Raw genomic sequence first — 10,007 nt, forward strand, 5'->3', positions numbered from 1 at the left:
GGGTGGAGGATGGGATTGGGGAGGCCTGGGGGTGGAAGAGATGGGGAACCATGAGGGGCGGCAGCAATGGGGGATGTTCTGGGGGAGACATTCAGGAGGGTGATGGGCTGGGGGAGGCCTGGAGTGGCAGGGATGGGGAACCAGAGGTGTGTGTGGCGGGGATGGGATGGGGAACTATGGGGGTGCGAGATAGGCTGGGGGAGACATAGGGGGTGGCAGAGAAGGGGGATGAGCTGGGGAAGACATGGGGGTGGGGGGATGGGATTGGAGAGGCCGGGGGGGCAGAAATGGGGAACCATGTGGGGGTGGCAGTGATGGGGGATGGGCTGGGGAGGCATGGGGGTGGGGGATAGGCTGGGGGAGACGTGGAGTGGCAGAGATGGAGGATGAGCTGGGGGATACATGGGGGTGGAGGATGGGATTGGGGAGGCCTGGGGCTGGCAGAGATGGGGAACCATAGGGGGTGGCAGCAATGGGGGATGTTCTGGGGGAGACATTGAGGAGGGTGATGGGCTAGGGGAGGCCTGGGGTGGCAGAGATGGGGAACGGGGGTGTGTGGCAGCAATGGGGGATGGGCTGGGGAACCATGGGGGTGGGGGATAGGCTGAGGGAGACATGGGGGATGGCAGAGATGAGGGATGAGCTGGGGGAGACATGGGGGTGGGGGATGCAATGGAGAAGCATTATGGTTGCCAGCCCTCCAGGATTGCCCTGGAGTGTCCAGGTATTAAAGATTAATCTTTAATTAAAGATTATGTCGTGAAGAAACCTCCAGGAATGTTTCCAACCACAACTGGCAACACTAGGAGGCCTGGGGGTGGGGAGATGCAGGAGGGGGTGTGGGGACATGGGGAGTGAGAGAGGGCCTGGGGGAGACAAGGGGGGGCCTGGGGGAGACATGGGGTAGGGAGACACACGAGGTCCGGGGTGGGGTGGGGGAGACATGGGAGTGCAGGATGGAGTGGGAGAGACTCAGGGTGGGGGGTTGGTTGGAGGGACAGGTGGGGGATGGGCTGGGGGAGACGGGAGTGGGGAATGGGCTGGGGGAGACACGAGGTGGGGGATGGGCTGGGAGAGACACGGGAGAGGGGGATGGGGTGGGGGAAACAGGAGTGGGGGCTGGGCTGGGGGAGACACGAGGTGGGGGATGGGCTGGGAGAGACACGGGAGTGGGGGATGGGCTGGGGGAGACGGGAGTGGGGGATGGGCTGGGGGAGACACGGGAGAGGGGGATGGGCTGGGGGAAACAGGAGTGGGGGATGGGCTGGGGGAGACACGAGGTGGGGGATGGGCTGGGGGAGACGGGAGTGGGGGATGGGCTGGGGGAAACAGGAGTGGGGGATGGGCTGTGGGAGACACGAGGTGGAGGATGGGCTGGGAGAGACACGGGAGAGGGGGATGGGGTGGGAGAGACACGGGAGTGGGGGATGGGCTGGGGAGACGGGAGTGGGGGATGGGCTGGGGGAGATGGGCAATGGGCTGTGGAGGTGGGGGCAGAAGGAAGTGAGTAGCTCTGGTAGCTCAGTGTTCAGTGAGTGAGGAGGGGGCTGGACCAGGCAGCACCTCCCTGTGGAGGTGAGGACAGCAGAGGGAACGGGCAGCAGATCACAGGAAGGCCTGAGAGAAGGGCTATGGGGTGGGACCACAGGTGTTGCTGGGGAGCTCGCTCTGAACAGCCCCCTTCTCCTAGGGTGCTCCCCTGCCGCCTGGGGAGTGCGGGGGGGGTCTGTGGGCACAGAGCCCCAGCGACATGCCACGTGGCATCGCCCTCGGTCTGCAGCCTGGCTGGGGGGTGCTGTGGGCAGGCGAGGACCCTGTGGGGGTGCCTACGGGGGTCTGAGAAGTCTCTAGCGTGCACAGGGCCTGAGCGACCTGGCTTTGCAGGCCAGCGCTGACCCTGTTCATGGGGGCAGCGACCTGGTGCACGGGCTCCAGATCAGCCTGTGCCCCCAAGCGAAACACCAGAAGCCCAGGCCTGGCTTTCGAGGCATTTCCCTCGCCCTGGCTCTGCCAAGATGGCAGGCCAGGCTGCCCGGCCTTGCACACATTCTGCCCAAGTAGGATCCCCTGCTGCGCTTTTCCGCCTGCCCCCTGCCCACCAGGATGCCCGGCTCGTGTGGCTGCCCCTGCTTGGACTCTCTAGCTCTGCTGCCTGTTTAACCTGTCGGGTGCCCGCCGCCGAGCAGCGGGGGCAAGGGGTTAGAGAACAGTGCTCAGCTCAGCCCCTGGTGACTCCCTAGGGGGCCAGTGTTACCCCCAGGGCCCAGACAGACCAGTGGCTGCCCCAGGGCTCCAGCACCCAGCCTGTGTCAGAGTCCGGCTTTGAACTCAGCACCCTTCTCCCCTCCCCGGCTGGCCCAGCAGGGAGCGCGCTGTGGGGCGAGGGACTGGGAACAAGGAGAGATTGCAGCCTGCAGGACACGCGTCACTGGAGGGAACCTGGCTTTCTTTCCACCTTTGTGCTCAAAGCTGGGCCAGTCAGAGGCATTACACCCCCACACACACACCTTGTCTCGCTATCCGCCTGGCACCAGCATGGCCAGGACACTGCGGGTTCTGGGCATCTCTTGTGAAAGCCAAGGCCACTTGCCCCAAGCAAATCCGTCTGTGGGGTGTTCCAGGGTATGGGTCAGTCACAGCTACCTGGGGAACTTGGGCTAGTGAGTCAGAAGAATGAATGACTGAGCCATTTTAACAGTGGGATCCTGGGGGGTTTCCTGAGGGAAAAACCAGGTAGCAGGCTGGGGGTGGGACAAAGGCGGCTCATCAAGACAGGAACTGAATCTCCTTCTCCACTAAAGCAGTAACCTCAAGGCAGGCGAGTGCCAGATCTAATGCTGCAATGGCCTCACCCAGGCACTGGACCCCCTCGGCCACTGGGAACGGGACACCTGGCTCCCCAAGGCAGGTCTGGCCAAGGTGGCTGGTGACTGCAAGTTGTCACCTGGTGGCAGCTGTTTGGGGTCCCATGTTAAATGAGTGGCGGGGGGTCTCGGCCCACCTCCCAACAGGACTGGAAACAACGGCCGTTTGCCATGTCAGCACAGAGGCCAAGAACAAGGCAGACCCCAATTCTCAGTACTCCCATCCTGGACTGTGGGACTCCCTATTCTGTGGGGCCCGGCAGGCACTGGCCCCTCCAGGCCCCTCCATTTCTCATTCTGCTCCCTGTGCCCCCCTCCCCACCTGTGGGACTTCGGCCGTGCCCCTGATCCACTGTCTGAGCCATGTGCCAGGAGCAGGGCCAGCCCCGTTGCAGCTCTGTATGGGCTCCCCCCATTTAAGGCCCCTTCGGGACCATCTCAGGGCCAGCCCTAGGCGAGGGTCTCTTCAGGCCGGGTGTGGGACACACGGTTGGGGGCGGGGGTTGACTTGCTCTACCTGCCCCATCCATCTAGGGCTGTTCCTCTCGGAAAGGGTTTGCACACCCCCCCCCCCCCGCTTGCGAGCCCATATCCCAGCGGGAGAAGCTGGTGGTGGCAGCTCCAGACCGGCGCCTTGTCACCATGGGTCACTCAAGCCATGGTTCAGTTCGCCCCATCTCTGGCTTCATTTTCACTCCAAGGGCTGAGAGTCCGGACGAGGCCCTGGGGGGTGTCGGGTCTCCCCATTGGTAAAGGGACCAAAACATCCCTGTATGAGCCACGATCGCGGGGGCCAAGCGTAGGGTCAGACAGGGTGAGAACCTGCCACCGACCCGCCCAGCCAGTCCCTGGATGCGGGGCCATGCTGTCGTTATCTGAGCTCTGGCGGGGCCAGTGCACCAGGCTCGGCAGGCTGGATAGGCCGGCAGTGGGGAGGAAAGGAAAACCAATGTTAAATCAAAACAGGAATTCGAGAGGAGAAACAGGCTGGAAAAGAGGAAGTCACAGGAAGTCACAGGGCGGAGAGGGGGTGCTGCAGGCAAGAGGAGCAGGGGGGCAGCAGCTTGCCCGGTGACGGTCCCCTGGGAGCTCACTGCCCCCTCTCCAGGTGGGGCACTGGCGGGGGTGGAGGGGGCTCTCAGTCATGCTGGGAACATCTGAAAATAGGGCAGTGACATTAGCATGCCCCCTCCCTGCTTTTCGCAGCAAATTTTAACCCTTGGTGTACCGGCGTTCACTCGCCAGCCAGCCGAATAAAGCCAAAGGCTGGCTCTGTTCACAAATGGCCCTGTGCCCTCTCCCTCCTGCCTGACCTCCGGGCATAGGCGGGTGCTGGGAGCAGCTTGGGCAGGGTGAGGTAAGTTAGAGCAGCCCCTGGGGTCCCCTTTGCTTGCCCGCTCAAGCTGACCCTACTGTCGCTGTTTCTCTCCAGCTCCAGCCCTTCCTGAGCTCAGCTCCTGCTGGGTTTGCACCAGGACGCAGAAGGAATTGGCAGGGGTATGGGGGGAAAAAGATCATTCTCCTCGGCTGGGGTTACACCTCGCCCTGAGGGAGGGAGGTTGGGGGGCTGTAACGATCAGGCCACCCCTGAAAGCCAGGGGCTGGGAAAGGTCTTAGAGGCTGATGTCCTGTTCGTCCCCAGAAGAGGTACCGCTCAGGCCTCTTCCTGCACCCCATTCAGTGGGTTTCCCCAGGCCGCAGCCTGGCTGTGACTGGTTGTGGCGATGGGAACACGTGCCCTCCAGTACCTTACACCCCTCCCACCATCCCACGGGACCGATCCCCTGCCACCCTCCAGCTGGGCAGCCAGGTCTCCAAGCCCCATGCCTGGTCTGGACGGAGGGACCCTCATAGCTGGCAGATTTTGATGGTGGTGCCTTAGTGCCACAGGATGGCTCTTCGGGGACGCTCAGCAACTCGCAGCGCCTGCCAAGCCTGAGAACTGGCCAAATTCTGCACTTCGGCCCCCTCCATTCTCACAAGTGAGGCTGGTTTCACCCCGTCGGCCGGGTGCAGGGCACTGCTGGAACAATCTGTACAGCCGAGAGCCCTTGAAGCACCCCGAGCTCCAGCCCGTGGTGGGGTGTGACCCGGAGCAGCGCTGTTCAGCTGGCCTGGCAGCCCAGCCCTTGTTTCCCTGCTGGAAACCCCCTCGGCTTTACCCGAGGTCACCCAGGAGCAGAGCTTGTCCCGGGGTCTTTCCCTGCTGACTGGCTAAGCAGCTGCCAGTGCCCGGGTGCGAGTCTCCTCGGGGACAGGCCTCCGCCCTGCCTCTGTGCTGTTGGGTCGCGTTGCTCCCAGCAGGTGGCGCCACAGCTAAATTTTCCCCTTGCCAGAGGCCTGGGGTTCCGCAGGCCCGGGGTGCGGGCGAGCACCAGGCGGGATCCGTGTTTGGGACTCTGCGTTACCCTGCCCGGGGTGGCTGTATGAGACAGGCCGCCCGGAGCTCGCCAGCGCAAACACCCAGCCTGGCATGGTGCAGCCAGCGCTTTACAAGTGACACACGCAGGAATCACTCCTCCCCCAAGCCAGGGAAATGCAGTCGTCTCTGGTGTCTCACCCGCAGGGTGCACGCCCACAGGGAGCCCGTCTGGACTTTACAGGGCCAGGGAGGGAGGCTAGTGGGTTTGTTTTATCCGGTTTCCAGTTGGACAAACTGAAGCGCAAACAGATGAGGAGAAAGATTTTCGGAAGAACTCAGGCCCCCCCGGTGGCTCAGTGAAAGCGAAGTGAGACTCGCCGAGGCCCGGGGACCTGCAGTGTGCATGCATCCTACTCAGCATGTTGTCCTCCTTTAAGGCCCTGTGGGTGGCAGCCATAGATATTAGTCGCCATGTTCGGAGGCAGAATTTGAGCTTGTGTTGAAAGAAACCTTTGAATATTGTCCTGAGGGGGTTAGTGCAGCGCTGCCTCTGCTAGACAGAATCAGAGCCGCTTTCCTGTGTGACATAGGCCCAGCACTGCTGGGAGCTAATGGAGAATCTCCTTTGGCTCACATGGGTGGGAGCTGAGTCTGGGGGCAGGCGCCACCTGTCCAGGTCCTGGGAAGTGTCAGCCCTACTCTGAGTTCCAGTGACACCTGCAAAGCTCCTGGGAGGGCAGAGGCTGGCTGCACTTCACAGGGCCGCCCAGAGGATTCAGGGGGCCTGGGGCAAAGCAGGGCAGCCGTGGTGCTTGTACTCACCTGGCAGCAGTCTGGTTCTTTGGTATTTCGGCGGTGAGGGGCCCTTCAGCCGCTCCACGTCTTCGGCAACATTGAAGGGCCCCCTGCTGCCGAAACGCTGGCTGAAGACCTGGACCGCTGCCAGGCCAGGGCTCGCGGGGCCCCTATGGGGCCCAGGGCCTGGGTCAAATTGCCCCACTTGCCCCCCCCCCCGGGCAGCCTTGGCACTTCAATCCATAGCAGCAGGATGGGGTTGAACTTTACCTAAGTAGCCAGACCTCTGGGAAAGCTCAGCCCCCTCCCGCCAGGGCCCAGTCCCGTTCTCAGCACCCCCCTGCTCAGAGCTGTGCAGCTGCAGCCTGGAGCAGTGGACGTAACCACCCTGGTGAGCACTGCGACCCTCAGCCCCCAGACCCTGCAGCATGGGGACAGAGGGCATTGGCCTGGGGGCTTGGCATGAAGGAAAGACTAGTCAGAGCTGGGACTGGAGTCTGAGCACCCCAAACCACTGGGCAGGGGGTTGGGTTCTGGGGATCGGGCCCTTCTCCATTGATAATTAGCCTTGTCCACTTGCAAAGCATTGCACAGACGTGAGTTCTCAGGGCAGGGACTGGCTTGCTGGTCTGTGTCCATGCAGTGCCCAGCCCAGCACAACAGGGGCCTGGGCCAGGCTGCAGCTGCCATGCACATCCCATAATAGCCACCGAAGGGAGCGTTTCTAACACCCCCACCCTAGTGGACCTGCCATGGCCCAGCCCCCCATGCATCTGAACTGCAAACACGGCCTATACCTGTGAGGGGCGCGCCGGCCCCGAGCATCCTGCTGAGATGGGCCCAGGCTGGAGCAGCTGCTCTCGGGCACTGGTGGCAGACAGGGGATTTCATGCGTCTACGGGGAGGGCTCGGCCGTTTGTGCAAAAGTAACAGGCGGAAAATGTGCCAGGGTACGGCTTTGCTTTCAGCTGCGGGGCCTTTGGGGAGCGGGAGGCGTGAGAGAGCCCAGGAGAGCTGTCACTGGCCCGTTCATTCTGGCACTCGCCGTCCCTCTGTGTGCGAGGAGGGGGGGCTGGCGCTGCAGCTGCCGCTTCCTCTTGGTCCTCTCTCCCCCTCCTTCTATCCCCGGCTTTGCCGCAATGCGGTCTTCAGCTCCTCCTCCTCTCCCCTTCCAGAGAGCCCACGTCTGCAGCGCACCCCCGCCGGTGGGTAGCCACAAGGAGCCGGCGTCAGCCTTTCGCCTCCCCAGGACGACGCTGGACTCCCCCACCCATGACCCTGCTCCCATTCTCCCTCCTCAGACAGACTCTTCCTTGCTGCCCCCACCCCAGAGAGATCTATGGGGCCTGCTGGGGCCATCACCCAGCTTCTCGCACTGGCTTAGGCCAGGGAGGGCTGGGTTTGGTGCTTGGCTGCTCGCTGCTCTGCCCAGGTTGCCTCAGCTCCCAGTGTCCAGATCCCCAGGGTCAAAGGAGCTTTGGCTTTAATCCACCTTCCCTTGGCTGGGCGGGAAGTCGTGGTGGAGTCGGGCTCTGCAGTGGGGATGGCCGAGGGGTAAGCGGGCGGGCGGTCGGTCGGGGCAGGTGATGCGGTTTGCAGGGGAGCTGCCTGAACTGGAAACCCAGAGCCACCCCGCGACCCCCAGCTTCCCAGCCAGACCCCAATGCCGAGGCTGGAGTCCTGCTCCCTGAGGCGTTTTCTGTGTCACGGTCACGTCGGTATCTGCCTGGATCAGAAATGCTGGAAACCGTCTGCGAAGGGAGACACAGAGACAAGGCGCATTGGGCTCCTCTGCCAGGAAATGACTCATCCCCAGCGCATGGGGTGCAGGGAGAGAGACAGCGTGGGAGGCAGAGCTCAGACCCAGGGCATCCTGCGGCCGGCCCTGCCGTCTCTCCCTGCCTGGCCTCGCCAGCAGCCGGCCTGAGTGACAGGGCGTTGCCCAGGCTGCTGGCCCCGGCTGGCGGAAGGTCTCCCACAGGCAATGGAGCCCCCCGAGCTCAGCGATAGCCCCCAACCGACCGGACAGCCCAGCCCAGCCGCTGGGCAGAACCACCCTGGAAGCGCTGCCACCCGCCCGGCCTTTGGGGAAGGGACGAGAGGGGCAGCGGGTGGGTCCCCCTGGGGAGGGGAGCGACTGTCAACGTGTCTGCCTGGGAGATCCCCGGAGCAGCCAGCTGGCTCACAGACCCCTCCCAAACCGCGGGCGCCTCCCTCCCTGCCGCAGGGCCTGGGGAGGGGAGGGAGGGACAGACAAAGGGAGAGGGAGGGGGGATGCAGGGGAGGGAGTTGTTCTGCAGCTGCACAGCCCCTTTGTCCAGCACTTTGTGAGGGGACCAGGAGCAGCCTGGTATGAAACCAGAGCGATGGGGGCATGGCCGGCCATGGGTGAGGGGGTCTCCCTCCTGCTCTCAGGCCGACCCCCGATGTCAGCGGCTCTTACAGGAGATCAGAGCGGGGCTGCCTTGTCCCATTCGGGGGGGGGGTCTGGCGAGACCCTCCCTGATTGTCCCCTGTCATGCTATGCCGGGTGGGGGGGGGGGCCGTGGGGACTGTGTTTCTGACAGGCTCTATGAAGGTGGAGGAGGGGATCTGAGACCTTTCCAGTGGCCCCTCTCAGTGGACGGGCTGAGCGGCGATTTCTGCTGCATCGAGGGACCCGGATCCAACCCCGCTCACACCTCGCAGCATGGCTGGGGCCAGACCATGTTTATTGGGGTCCTAGCAGCCCCTGCTCTAACGTGTCTACCTAGGCCTGTGGTCCCCCCCGCCCTGCTCGCTGCCGTGCTGACCCTCTCCCCGTGCTCTGCGTCCAGCCGGGCAGGGAGGAGTTAGCCCCACTCTCAGGGGACAGAGACCTGGGCCCACGCCAGCGCCCAGCCCACTCACCGCCCTTCCCAAGACTTGGCAGCCTTGTGACCTGCTTCAGGGACATGGTTCAAACGTGGTTAGTTCCTGCGGCCAGGTCCAGAGCTGAGTTTTAACCCGACCAACCCTGCATGGTCCATACGCAGTGCAAGGCTGAGCTGTGTTTTCACTGGGTAGAAATGAGAGTCCAGCCAGGACTGAAAAGGCCTTTGGAGGCTGGCACACAAAGCCTGCATCTCCCCGGGCACTGGGCTCTGCCCCCAGACCAGATCTAACTGAGCTTTCCTCTGCAAAGCTCTCTCACCTTGAAAGCTCACAGCACAGGGGAAAGGGAGGGGAGGGGAGTAGGACAAATCTCCTCAGCCCATCTCTTGTGCTCCTCTCCTGAGAGCTCCGAAGAATGGTGAGTTAAGTGCCACAACTCCCTTGCAAACCCCACAGGGAAACTGAGGCACAGTGAGAGGTAGTGATTTGCCCAAGTGAGTCACTGGCAGAGTTGGGACTAGAGCCTAGATCGCTGATGGCCAGTCTCTTGCTCTAACCACTACACAGGCTTGCTCCCAAAAGAAGACAGGTCTGGTTTTGTGTTGCCATTGTGAACTGTAGTTTTCAAAGCTTTTAACTTCACCCTGAAAGCTCCTTTGGGTTAAAGAGAGGCAGGTTCCTGGAGCGCCAACCATGCAAACAGCCACCTTGGCTAACAATAGTTGTCAAGCACAGGAGCCTTTCCCAGGACGGCTGTTGCTGATAGGGTCGTAGTGTGGTTTCACACAGTCTGCCGTGGAGCAAGACACATTTAACACCTATGCTGGCCAAAACCATGCGCTAGATGACCCATGGAGGGGTCTGTCTGGGGGTAGCTAGATACAGAGCTAGACAGATGGGTCTGTCTAGGGTAGCTAGCTAGATATGCACTGGAAGGTTTTTTCAGGAAGAACAGGAACCGCCACACGAGATCAGACATGGGGAATAACATACATTGATTTTAAAGATAAGCATAAGAATGATTAAAACCCACTGGCTTGTCAGATTAATTGGTTGACACCTGTTTGGTAATTGGGAAATATTCAGATCGTAATGAACGGTCTTATTAGAGTTATTTATTGTTCACAGTGATA

The sequence above is a fragment of the Gopherus evgoodei genome, chromosome 3 (assembly GCF_007399415.2).
Source record: "Gopherus evgoodei ecotype Sinaloan lineage chromosome 3, rGopEvg1_v1.p, whole genome shotgun sequence".
Lineage (NCBI taxonomy): Eukaryota > Metazoa > Chordata > Testudines > Testudinidae > Gopherus > Gopherus evgoodei.